Source organism: Onychostruthus taczanowskii, unplaced genomic scaffold (assembly GCF_017590055.1).
Source record: "Onychostruthus taczanowskii isolate IOZ18803 unplaced genomic scaffold, ASM1759005v1 scaffold4, whole genome shotgun sequence".
Taxonomy (NCBI): Eukaryota; Metazoa; Chordata; class Aves; order Passeriformes; family Passeridae; genus Onychostruthus; species Onychostruthus taczanowskii.
The window spans coordinates 8,219,152-8,232,798 of NW_024501459.1; the positions used below are offsets into that span (position 1 = coordinate 8,219,152).

At 40.6% G+C, this 13,647-nt stretch overlaps 1 long non-coding RNA gene across 1 annotated transcript; it reads right to left on the reverse strand.

Moving 5' to 3' along the window:
- Positions 1–511: 511 nt before the first annotated feature.
- On the reverse strand, positions 512–4,182 carry LOC121340224. The gene is made up of 3 exons (XR_005953273.1): positions 3,949–4,182; positions 1,658–1,737; positions 512–1,052 (listed from the first exon to the last, which is right to left on the reverse strand). It is a non-coding gene; the product is annotated as an uncharacterized LOC121340224 (long non-coding RNA).
- Between the last annotated feature and the right edge of the window lie 9,465 nt (positions 4,183–13,647).

Genomic DNA, 13,647 nt, shown 5'->3' on the forward strand with positions numbered 1-13,647 from the left:
TTGAAGAATTGTCACAAGAATTTTTCCATAACATCGCTGGCCTCTGGAGCAATCCAATTTTTCACATATGGGAAATAAACACTTCTGTTACCATTTAATAGCACTTTGTTCTCAATAATAGAGAGCACCCTGATGAAATAATTCACTTGTACTGTCAAAGCCAATGGAATTTATGATGTTTTGTTTATTCTCCAGCCAGATGTTTTTATGAAAACACTCTGACTGTATATTCAAAAACATTTCTCCTTTCTATTCCTTACGTTAATTTCATTGATAAATTATATTCAGTAGGGGAATCTATCTTTTATGGTGGCTTGACCCTAATTAACATAGATGTTTTTGATGAATGACATTTATAAGTTTTCCAACTATATGCAAACTTATGATCATGATTGATTGCCCAAGCAATTTCTGCAACAATAAACTTTCATTACAGAATCTTTGATAAAAATCACAATTCTCTGGCAAACTAATAATTTATGGAAATTAAATGCATCTTTATTTACAAGCTTTATACACTGTATCTGGCAAACAGGATAAGGAAGTTCTGTGTTGTAACGCTGAATACAGATTACACAAGTAACTAAATCTTTAAGCAGTCTTACAGGAAAATTCAGGAAATACAGTGTCTGCCTGGTTGGTAAGTACCCTGCAGAGTGTAGCAATGAGTCCTACCAGAGACCATGGCAAGAGCCATGCTGTTTTCACAGGCAAACAACAACATCACAGTCAAGCAAGTAGGATTGAAGATCACACTGATTACAAAGTTAAGTCTATTTGTAATGGGTCAGAAGAGTGATTAATTGTCAGCAACAGGACATACCTGAACTCGTGCCACTTCGTTGATGAGAACCAAGCACTGACAGTCAAAGTAGCAGGCATTCATTTCAGGCCCAGGATGGAAGATGTAAAAATTTCAGCTTGATCTTCACCCAGTGCTATTCTGTCTCTTCTTTGTCATTTACCCTCAGGAAATGGGCCATTCCCAGGTCAAAGCAATTATTTTTCAAAGGCACTTGTTTCTTCGGTAGGGCAATGACAGACGTTTCCAGCTAAACAGAAACAAAAGGCTTGTGCAGCATGCCAAAGAACAGATCATGATAAACTAGAAGATGGTCTGTGTTGTCAAGAAGTGAATGTTATTATCAGCCTTCAGCTACACTTCAACATGCTCCTCAGAAAGGATAGCTAAAATCTGTGTTTTCTTCATTGAAACCCTTGCAGAGCTGATCCTGCCTAGCATGCAAAACTGGCAGTTTAGCCTGACCTGGCTCTGAAAGCTCTATATGTACACTCAAGAAAAAAGGAGAGAAGAAACAAGTGTGAGCTAGAGGGAAGATGGCAATATCATCACACCTCCCCCCATAAATGCAACATTTTTTTTATTTAGATGTGACAACCTAGCATCTAAAAAACGTGTAGTACTGGATAGTACTTATGATATCATAAGTACTATTAGCAGTACAAGGAAAGAACAACAGCATGTGCTCCACTGCACAGAGCAGCTTCAAGTGTTGTGTGGGCTCTTTACTTCTTGCTCCTGTTTAGCCAATTTGGCACTCACTTCCTGACCACTGCTGAACTCTGTATCTTATTTTGCCCTAATAAGCACCTAAGCAGGCGTTGTTAAAAGCCCAAGCTCTTGCCACCATGCTACCTGTGGAATTCCGGAGGGGTGTTGGTCACAGGCCTCCTCTTCTCCTGGTCCTCAGAGGCAGCATGCAGCCCAGCAGTGTTCTGGAAGGACAGGAATGACCACTGAGCAGCTGCGGCTTTCAGGAACATTTGGGTTAATTAATAGTTAGCCAATGGCAGTCAGAAAACAGCACCTGACTTATCCTGGGGACCTGGGCTGGTAACTCGTGTCCTGGATACATCCAACTGAATAACTTCCATATCCCTCTTCTACTGCCTTCCAATGACCTCCAAAATTAAAAAAATGTTTTCCTTCAGTGCTTTCACAGAGTCAGAGCTTGAACGGCTGCCATTGCACCAGGTTCAGCAACTCACACCACTATTAGTTGTTCTCTGTTAACACTGATGTCATTCCTACACGAGACCAAATTTGGGCTGCTCAAAGTGTGGAATGTGTGTTAGCAAAACATTAATGCATTAGGAAAACAATATTAAAAGAGAAATATTGGGCAGAGCTTCCAGTACTAATTACAACCATTCAAATAACCTGCTCAAAGTCTTTACTGCATCAAAATCAATGTCCAGGTGGCGGTTCAGGTACAGCCCAGTCCAGTGAGAACAGCTCTACAGCTGACTCTCATGCTGGTCAATCTCAACATCCAAGGCAAGCTGCTCAACACTGGTTTGGGTTTGTTTACCTATGCTTCCCTTTTATTTCTTGGCTCAAAATCCAGTTCTGAGGCCCTATCTTGAAAACATTTCAAATTGATTTCACATGCAAACTCCTCTGCAAAGTTAAAGCCCCACATTTTTTCACTCTGAATATTGCTTTGAGAACTGATGTCAGCACAACTGGCAAACAAAATTGATTCATCAGGACTGCCAGTGTTCAGGAACTGTCAATAGAAAATCAATCTTTAGGGCAGTAGACCGTTATAAAAAAGGAGAATGTAAGTGTTATTAGCTTAGATGTGTAACCTGATTATATGGAAGCCTCAATGGCAATTACTGTGAATGTTTATCTGCTTTCCATAGTGCTCTGTCAAATACAAATTGAACGAATGGTACAATCCCATTACACTAAAAGATAAATGCCTCAAAATAAAATAGGTTGAGCACCTAACACACTCACTGTCCTATTGATTTGTATGTTCACAGTGTATGCAGTCACTGATCTCATCAGCTGTTAAAGGTTTACTTAAATCTGTATAACAATCCCATGTATTTAAATGTCCCAATTAACTGTCTGGTTCTAAGTGAGATTCTCTCTGCAAATACACAGTTTAAAGAAAGAATAGCATTTCCAGTACAGATGAATTGCCAAGTCAAGGATGTAAATGGGGGACAAAGACATCAAATACTTCTTACAGAGAGCACATAGCGGTGACGCCTGGCTTGTGATTATGCTTCAAGTTTGGAAGTATTTAACAGGCTGAGAGCCTGTGTTTTTCAGAGTTGAAGGCTGGAGAGAGAACCTGATGCACAAATACAAAATGGCAAAATGGTGGGGGGTGGATCAACTAGTTGAAAAAAAAAAAGAAAAACAAACAAATCCACTCTGTCCTTAAATTTTCTCCTGAGGCTTTTTAAACTAGATATTATAACACTTAAAACTGAAAGCAGATGAACCCTTCCAACTGGTTTTCTGCCCTGTTCTTTGGCAACTGAGCTGAGCATTACATCCCACCTTCCAACATGCACAAACAGCCTTACCACCAGTAGCCAAATGTTCTAATAGTTTCTAGTTTTCTGATAGCTCAGAAGGTTCTTGGTCCTTTATGCACCTATAAAGGTCTAAACTACAGCTCTTGTGTTCATTAATTCATTGCAGTTCACTAATAACCTTCCAGTAAGTGGCATCCTCTACACACTTCCGTGTCTTGGATGTGATTTCTAAGTACTGAAATAAGTGAAAAGGAGGTTTGTAAAACCAAAGAAATGGGTGCCTACTACTAGGCAGGAATTTCTTTGCAGAACAGCTTTTTCTTGCATCTGATGTAAAACCACTGACAGTAACAATGATGATGCACCATCTATTAAAAAAAAAAAAAAAGTAATTTTTTTTTTTTTTGTCATTGAGAAGTATTTTCTCATTGGCTTCTATAATGGAAAATGCGTAAAGTGACTTTTAATTAACTCTTGTCCTCACTAATTTTATCAGGACAAAAACCAAAAACCAAAACCCAAACAAACCCCCAAACCAAACAAACAAAAACCCCAAACCAAAACAAAAATCCCACCAAATTGCTCTCGGGGACTTTGCCATTTCTGGTCTATATAACTTATTTCCATAAAACCATGGATGGCGTTTACCTCTTCCCATCCAACGCCGGCAGTCCGAAGCCGAAGCTGCGCCCCGGAGTCCCGCGGCAGGGCCGGCGCCGCGCCCGCCGGGCTGTGCTGGCTCGGCTCTGGCAGCAGGTGTCAGCAGAAGCTCGCCGAGGGAACCTTCCCATCATCCCGGGAAGCGCCGTGCCACACGCAGGAGACATCGGTGCTGTCGGACAGCACTGCTTTGTCACTCCGCTGCCTTTCTTCTGACCAAGCAAATAAGGAAAAGCAGCGGGTCCAGCTGCCGAACATCCTGCGTGGTTGTACACTGCAGCAACAATCAGGTCGAGCTTTGCCTACGCGCTGGTAATTCATTTGCCTGACAAGCGTGGGGGTTCGCAAGACAGATGCTGGTCTCGAAGAACATTTTGTGCTGGAGAATGACAGGACACCGTGATCTGCACTTTGAGAACGTGAGTGCCTGTTCTGAGGTCCGGAACTCTTCAGGCCAGTGGATCAAGTGACTGCAGAGGAAATATCCTCCTTATGGTATGATACTATAGAGCACTGCATAAGGATGACTCAGGGGATAAAATTTTAAGGAGAGGTTATTCAAATAAAATCGTACTAAAGGCAAGCTCACTACTCAGACTAAGAGCTATCTGCAGGTACAGCAGGAGAAAGCTCATTCACAGGCAGAAAGTTTGAGAGAGATTCTGTCCATACAGAGTATGTCAGGCATCCTATGGGGAAGGCTTTCCAGATTTAAATCTGAGCAAACCTAGATGAGTAAAGTGTCAAACAAGTTGCACAACTTGATGAAATAACAAGAGAGTGAAAGAAAGACAACTTTGATACAGCATCTTGGGAACTCTCCACATTTCCAGATTATATTGAATGTGAAGGAAGTAAAAATCAAAAATCATTCAGAAAAAAATCTGAGGTTACATGTGCAAGCCAGCTTGATCCAAGGAACAGTAAAGTGAAGAAAAATCACTTCAGCTAAACAATGACCTTGACTCCAAACCTCAAAAAAAAACCATACCAAACCAAACCAAAAACAACAACAATAACAACAACAACAACAACAACAACAACAACAACAAACCCACATGGCAAAAATCCATGAAATCAAATTACCAAATAGAAAGCAGGATGGGGAAAAAAAATCCAATGACGCAAAAGCAGAAAGTAAGATGTAATAAAGGGGATATAAGGATAGCACTGCAAGTGCATTATTTCTGGTGGGAATGTTTGACAATGCTAGCCCAATATGGTTACCTATTTTCTCTCGGTGAGGGCAGAGCACATACAGCAGAAGAAGTGCTAGCTGTCTGATCTTGGCATTCGTGAGTTTTGGTACCCTCTCACACTGCACTTTACAATCAAGCTGGCAGAAAATGTACTGATCCGATACTGCTGTGCTAGATAGAAAAGCCATGATTATAGCAAACTTACGTAACCACAGCATATGCAGAACAGCTGGTCACTACCAAATTGTAAAACCATATCAAAATGAGGTTATGCAGGCATCTGTCCTCAGTCTGTTCATTAATTACATGCAAGATTATCCTTATCAAACTTGTGGGAAACACCAAGCTGGAAAGAGTTGCAAGCACTTTGAGGGAGAAATGTATAGTTTAAAATTCTCTTGACAAGCTAGTGAAATAAATAAGATTAGAAATTAGCATATATAATATTTTAATAACATCTCACTTATAATCACAGGATAAAGGAGCACATTTATTGGAAACATTTTTCAGAAAGGATCAGGGCCTACAGTGAATCACAAACTGATTGTGAGTCAGCCACATATATTGTTATGAAAAAAGCAAAGCCTTTTAAAGGATTCAGTGAGTGAGTGTCACAGGGATACAAAAGGATCAACATGGCAACTTGCAGCAAGCAGAGGGTGTGCTAGTACCTCATTTCAAGAAACATGAGAACCGACAGGGAAAGGTCTAAGCTAAATCAACAACAAAATAATCATGATCTTGAAGAAATAAAGTTGAGAGAAAGAATGGATGTCATCATGTAAGCACGCAAGAGCAAGGTAACTGAGGCAGGTAACACACAAACTGTGAGTTAAAATCTCGTAAAGAATCATGATACAGACATAGAGAAAATCAGAAAAAATATGTTAGAGATACTATGGCTTCATGAAAAATAGTCTGCTCTACTCACAACCCTTTCCTACCTTCCCATTTGTGAATATGATTGATAAATCCACTCCTTGTTGTCCTGTTAAGCTTTGTTCACCTCCTGTTTACACCAGGAGTAGCCAGCCCAGCACTCAAGGTGAAATTTGGGGGAGTGTTCCTGATGAAGACAAAAACTTGCTACATTGAAAAATAGAAAAAAAAGCTAAATGATAGTTTGAGAAAAAGAGACTGAGAGATTACCTTCTGATATATGGGTTAGCAGAGCTGCAAGATTTAGCTAGTGCTATAGTAACCTACAGACCAAAGAATATTTGACTGAAGCTGTTACCCCTCCAAGAGCATTATTCCCACCTCGGCTCTTCCAAAGCACTTCACTGACTCTCTGTGGTGTGGGAAGAAAGAAATGCCTGTGGAACCTCTGACACAGGGGGACACCTAAGCAGTCTGGCAGAGTGGGAAACACCAGCTCCTCAGAAAGGGAATCACAACAATGCCTCATCCTTGTTGCACAATACCGGTCCCCTCAAAGAAGGCCTTCTGCAGGTAAACCTTCTGCAGTTGCCAGAATAAGACAAAGAAGAAAGTAGAGGATATGTAACTGCACCCAAAATGTTGTCTTTCAAGTCTAGGTGTAGGAAAGACAAATAAATCCTTAGGAACAGATAGGATCTGAAAATTCTCTGAAGTGGAGAACCATTTTTACCGCTGGTTTAATATTGATTTAGGTTTATCTAATCCCTACTTTTATTGTGCCTTGGTCACTCCGTAGACTCCAGACTCTTCCCAAACAAGCAGCCATCTCCTATTGTGTGCCAAAGGATTTCTCATAAACTTCCAGCTGTTGCCACCACCAAATAAACTACCTCAGATGCAGAAAGCTACTGGTGTTTGAAATATGCTCTACTGACAGCAGATCCACGGACTGCTGGTCAGAACACCTGGGACATTTGCTGGGTCTTTCCTGCTGGAGTTCTGCAAAAGTTGATTACAAAATGGATGATTTTAGCCCAGACTTACAGCACACTGAAGACCCCAGGGTACAGTAGATATCTCCTACTCTCTTGCACAGTTCAACTACCCTTTCATTGTATGCCCACTAAATTTCACTATGCTTATGTCTGTGTGCAAGACTTAAAAAAAAAAAAAAAAGAAAAAAAGATAGTTACTTCAGTTCTTCCCCATTTTGCCCCTATGGTAGAGATGTCATCCATTTCCTTAGTCTGGTTGCATTTGAATTGCATTACAGGGCAGAAGAGTTCATAGAACAGAAGACAGAAAATATAAGAAAGCAGAACAACAAAACTGAAGGAAAACAAAAAATTTATTTCATTTTTAAGTTGTACTTTTGCTATCAGCAGAGCTGGAAATATTGCCCGTTGATGAGTAAGCATTAAGTAACAACACTTCCAGCTGACACATACATAAAAGAATTCACATATAGAAACTTTAGTAACCCTTCCACTTCACTTGGAAATGGATTACAGCTTCCTTACAGTCTTGTAATCTTGCCCACTCAAAGGGTTTATTCTCTTATTTTAAAGGTTTCAGACCCTGACTCCTGTATTAATACATACAGGAACACCTCCATGAATTTGTGGTAGGTTTTGGGATTTTGTATCTGTGAAAGCTATTGACTCATTGTTGCTACTTCCTGATAACTCATGGGAAACACATGAGGCAGGGGTTTTCATGTTCCCCAAAACGGCAACCACAGCTAGGACAGAAAGGAAAAAGGAGAAGAAACAAAAAAACCATTTCATTAAATAAATTTGTTTTCTATGTGGGATATTTTCTTGAAGTGAAACTTTGGTAAGTTAATTAAATTTTATCTTCTTGGAAACTTACATTGCTATATTACGACACTTCCCCCCCCCCCCCCCCCCCCCGCCATAGCACTAAGATTTAATCCCAATTCCCTTTTATACAACTGTTTTAAGAAGCAAAAGTAGACTTAGGGTTTGATTTAGGGTCTCTAACTTACAATCTGCTTAACTTTTACAGTTGCATTGAGTAAAATGATTATATGTCTTCTCATATTTTGTTTGCTGTATTCTTTGGATTTCTATTTGGAGGTATCTTGATACAACAACTATGTTTCATCTTTGTAATACATACCATACTGCCCTTTTTTCTTGTATCTTGTTGTAGAGAAATAGCTTATAATTCTTTGCTGGATGTTTGGGAATTGTAATTTAATATATTTAAAGTAAACAGTTTCAAATTTTGAAAATATTTTAAATTTAAAAATAATTCAAAACAGCTTTTTACAGATTTGAAAAATATACTGTCTTCCATTATTTTAGCTAATTGTGCTTGCAGAGGTTGACTCTTAGATGCTGTAGCATCACTGATGTTTCATGTGATAAATAGTTCACAGCAGCAGGGATCCTGAATGCAAAAAACATGCTGTGCCTTGTATGCAAAAATTTAACAGGATTGTGGTGTGAATGGGATGGGTGTTACAGTGCATCCAGCAACAAAAGCTGAAAGGCAGCTAAACTTCTGGTGTGATTAACTTTGAACTTTGCAGAGAACACACTAAAGTATGAAATAGCAACACAATATGTCACAACAGTTGAGTAAGATGATATGATTGAGGAATAACAAATTTTGGTTTTGGAAGAGGAGAAAGAAAATAAAGTGTGATTTCTACCTACCTAGACAGAGGATATGATGCTTAATTGCACACCTCTCACCATTCCAGGGAAAGAACTGTATTTATTCACTTGAAAGCTGCCTCTAGTTAGGGGGAAAGGGGAAAAGCAACAGTGCTTACATGTCCTGAAATATGACCTACAAACTTGGCAACATCTTGCACCAATGTTCATCATGTCTCAGGATCAAACAGCAAATAACCATTACTTAATAACAACTAAGACTAGGAAACATGGCTTACACTCCTCTGAATATCTGTCCATGAACTCCAATTCTGCAAAAATCCCATCTAGACTTTTTTTCTTGAAGACACAATGAGAGGTAGGGATCCCCAGATGTGATTTGGTAATTAAGTTCCTGGAGCTCAATAAAGCATTTAAGTTTCTTTTTATTTGACATTTGTGTTAAAATTTCATCTTAACTGCTGTGGTCCATGTTTCAAATGTGCAGTAAAATGTGTTATACTACCTTATTAGGGGAAAGCATTTTCAATACTATACCTGGTACGAATATTAGAAATATGAACTGTTAGCTAGACTCCTGAAGATGAACTTCATAATTCCTTCAGGAACTTGCTGTGGAAAAAAAAGGGAATTTACATGCCTGAAGACAGGAGCTCCTTCATGAACATGGATTCAGTGGCAGATGAATCCATGTCACAACAAGCCTTTCTCATGATACGTAATCATCAATTTATTACCTGGTTAGTATGTAGTTGTGGGGGATCTACCCAGCCTGAGCATGTACTGTCAGGTCTGCTGAACAGAAAGCCAAGGTAAAAGGTCACCTTATATAACTCTGCTCTCTGCTTCAAAATTTTTAAAACTTCTTTTACTCCACTTGTCCTTGGTCAAGCTCTATTTCTTTCATCCCTACTTTGGCTCATAGCCCATAGTGCTAGAGAGCTTGCTACAAGTCTACATCAGCTAACAACCATTTGTCTTTGCAATTTCCCCTCTGAAGTTCAGCCCGTGCTATTACGTGGCTTCTTCATGTGGGAGGAGGCAGAAGTAGGATGTATGAAGGCAGAGTTGCTAGGGGGAAAGACGTGCAAAGGGATGAAAGGCGGAGGCATGCAAATAGCTGAAGCGAGAAGGAGAATGAAAGAAAGTATAGCAAGAAGGCAGAAGTCCTGGTGACCTCACAAAAGATGTTTCTCCCCTTTGTTTGGCCTCTCATAGTAAGATAGCAATGCATCATATCCACAACTACTGAGTTACTACACAAAGGGTTTACTCTGACCTCACTCTGCGGACCAGACTGTTGATGTTGACAGGAGTTTTGTTATCCTTTAAAAGCAGAATGTCATCATCATAATCTGTTTTTTCTCTGTTTTCTCCTTCTGTATTGGTGGTGCTTTTAGGTGTGCTGTTCAGACATTGACCTGAGTGTAGTTAAACAAATCAACCTGTCTGGAAGGATACACATAAGAGAAGAAAACAAACAGTGGAGCAGACATGAGGAAACAAATGAGGCACATCTATTAGCTTTGTTTGCTCAGCAGCCAGCCTGAGACTGATCTTTTAAAGATTTTCTAAGTTTAGTGCTTCCTAGTGTAGAGTACATGGCATTAGGGACCTTGAGGGTGTACTTGTGTCCTCACCAGAGCAAGAGGAAAAAGCCATTCTTATAGGAAAACTAAGATGAAATAAAAGGTTGGCTGTAGTGGCAAGTAATTTTTTCCTTTGTTTCCTTTTTTTTTAAGAGGCTTTTACTGTATGTGAACTCTGCTTACATTGAAGTGGAGATGGTTAATTTTCTCTTTGATATTTAAGTTTTCTGCTGTGTCTGTACAGGATTAGTAATAGCCTAACTAGCAACAGAAAAGTGTCTGGTGGAGAGAAATAAACTTGGAAAGAGCATGAACTTTCCATTGCTGGAAACTCCACCACCGTGGCTGCATCTGCACATTGTAGTCCAGACTGGAAACTTTTCCCCAGGCTGCCAGCATGGCAACCTGTCACCTGTAAGAGGACCGTGTCTTTCCCCAGTTGCCTAGTTTGTGCCAAAGTGCATGTGAAGCAGGAAAAAATTAATTATATCAGGTCAAACAAGGATTTGTAGTGTTTCTACACACACATGCACACAAAAAGGAGTAGAAGAGACTTCCAGCACCTCAGACCCCTCAACTGATAAAATATGTTATTTACAGTTGACCTTTTGTGTTCCTTTGTGCCATCTCTCTGTTCTTTTAAGTGCCAGGAAAACTCAAGAAAGAGTTTCTTGTTAGTGTTAGTTAACTGAAGTGGATTTCACTCAAGATGGATTGTTTTAAAAATTTTTAATTTCTGGTAAGGAATAAACAATACAAGTATACCTAGTTAGAGCTTTGGAAATAGGAATTCTGTAGGCACTTTATGCAGTGTTTAAGAAGCTCAGCTATGTTGAGATGATACATCAGGTTATAGGCTACTTTGGGATGGAACAGATTTTTCCTTCTTAGGAAGGGGAAAGAACATTTTTTGTTCTTAGTGTTGTCCTGATATGGGAGAAGATCTTTCAAGACCTTTTCCTCATTCAGGTTCTTTGTGAGAGAAGGGGAAGGAAGGAATGGTTACATCTATTATTCAGTTCTGTCTCTGCTAATGTAATCCAGTGCAGAAATAGGGTTCTTATACTGACAGATTAACTCCTGAAAATCTAGGCCTTACAGGGAATGTTTAGTTTTGTTAATCAAACCCCTTCTCCCAAGTAATAATACAGCTAGAATCATTCATCACTTTTTAGCATTACTTCTGCATAACAGGGGTGGGTCTCTTGAATGGGTCGAACTGCATAATCTTTTTGTCTGGAGATTTGCCTTTTGGAAGTCATCCTGAAAATAGTTTTCTGTGTGACTGTATTCTAAATAATTACACATGCAAGATGGATCAAGGACACCCACATGTGCTAACATAAATGTGTGTAAGCCTTATGAGAAACATAAGGTTAGGATGATCACAGACACACAGAATCATAGAATAGTTTGGGTTGGAAGGGACCTCTAAAGGCCATCTAGTCCAAACTGCCTGCAATGATTGATTAAAGCCCCATCCATCCTGAACCTGAATGTTTCTACCGATGGGGAATCTACCACTCACAGACAGGCAGCCTGTTCCAGTGTTTCATCACCACATTGTAAAATTTCTCTTCCTTATATCTAATCTAAACCTACCCTCTGTCAGTTTAAAGCCATTATCCTCTGTCCTATCACTTCCTGCCCTTGTAAAAAGTACCATCTTCAGTTCCTTTCTAGCTCCCCTTTAGGTACTGGAAGGTGCTATAAGGTCAACCTTCCTATAACAATCTCAACTCTCACCCTGTCTTCATAGGAGAGGTGCTTCAGCCTTCTGAACATCTTTAAGGACCTCCCTTGTCTGGACAAAGGTTTGTTGCAACAGGTCCGCGTCTTTCCTGTGTTGGGGACCCCAGAGCTGGATGCAGCACTGCAGGTGGGGATCTCACCACAGCAAAGAAGTGAGCAGAATCCCCTCCCTCAATGCGCTGGCCCTGATGCTTTTGATGCAGCCCAGGATACAGTCAGCTTTCTAAATCACAAGCACATATTGCTGGGTCACATCCAGCTTTTCATCCACCCCAAGTCCTCCTCCACAGGTCTGCTCTCCATCCATTCATCCCCCAGCTTGCACTGGTACCGGGGATTGCCCCAGGTATAATGTCTTGCACTTGCTGAACCTCATGAGATTCCCGTAGGCCCAGTTCTGGAGCATGTCCATCTGGATGGCATCCTGTCCTTCAGGCCTCTCAACAGCACCACTTGGCTTGGTGTCATCTGTAAATTTGCTGAGAGTGCACTCAATCCCTTTGTCCATGCCATTGGTGAAGACATTGAAGAGCACTAGTCCCAGTATGGATCCCTAAGGGACATAATTTGCCTCTGATCTTCACCTGGAGATTGAGACATTGACCACTTGCCTTGGGATGCAATGAATTTTAGCTGCTCAGGTGACTGAGCATAATGATGGGTCAAAACAGTATTCCCACTAAAACATGGTAGCAAAATCCCTGGATGAAGGGAGGAAGTTTGCATGAAAACATGACCACCTTGGCAAGAACTGCTTATACCTACCTTTCCTAAAAGATGTGGCTTTTAGCTGTACTTTTTTATCTCACTCCTTTGCTTCATTGAAAGCTGGGAAGGAAGGAACTATCCAAACTGTACTGAAGAGACATTGTAATTTAGGAATCATTCTTTTAAGATGTACTATGACAACAGATTAACTATACCAGACCATCATATTGAGCTCATTCTCTGGGATTCACTTTTGCCCGTACTATAGTCTCTAACTTTCCAGCATCTCAGGATGCAAGAGCTGTGCTGTCCTCAGCAGTCTCTTCCCTTCCTCTTAGTACCACTCAAAACAATTCACCTGTGTCCTGGTTGTGCTTGGAAAAATTTCCCTCATCTCGCATCCTCTCACTGAGGCCTCCCTGGAAATCATTTTGTGAAGTATCTGAGCTGGTGCCATCTCCTAAAGTGTGCCATGTGGGGACCTCAGTTGGCCATACCCAGAACCATGAATCTGATAGAAGTGTTTTGAGCTGGATTGCACAAATTAAGGGTGAGGTGAGTTTTGCTGTGCTGCATCCTGTGGTAAGTTGTGGAGAAGAAAGTGTGCCAGGAAGCATAGAAAAGCAGCCAAAAGAGAGATAACAAATGTTGCTTGAGACTAACTGATAACTATTTTTACCACATCCTACTGTGAGAAATGAGCACTGAAGGCGATTATTGAGAAAAAAGGCAAAATAATGCTGACAGGACAGAGTGGGGAGGATGCTTCTGTACCCTAGCTGATGTCTCTGATGCCCCTCTCCTCCACCCCGCCCGATTGATCCGCTTTTGCGGCCCCAAATGGATAAAATATCGGCATTTAAAACCATCTTTCCGTGCCAGGGTGTGAGCGCTGTGCAGCGGGCGGAGCGG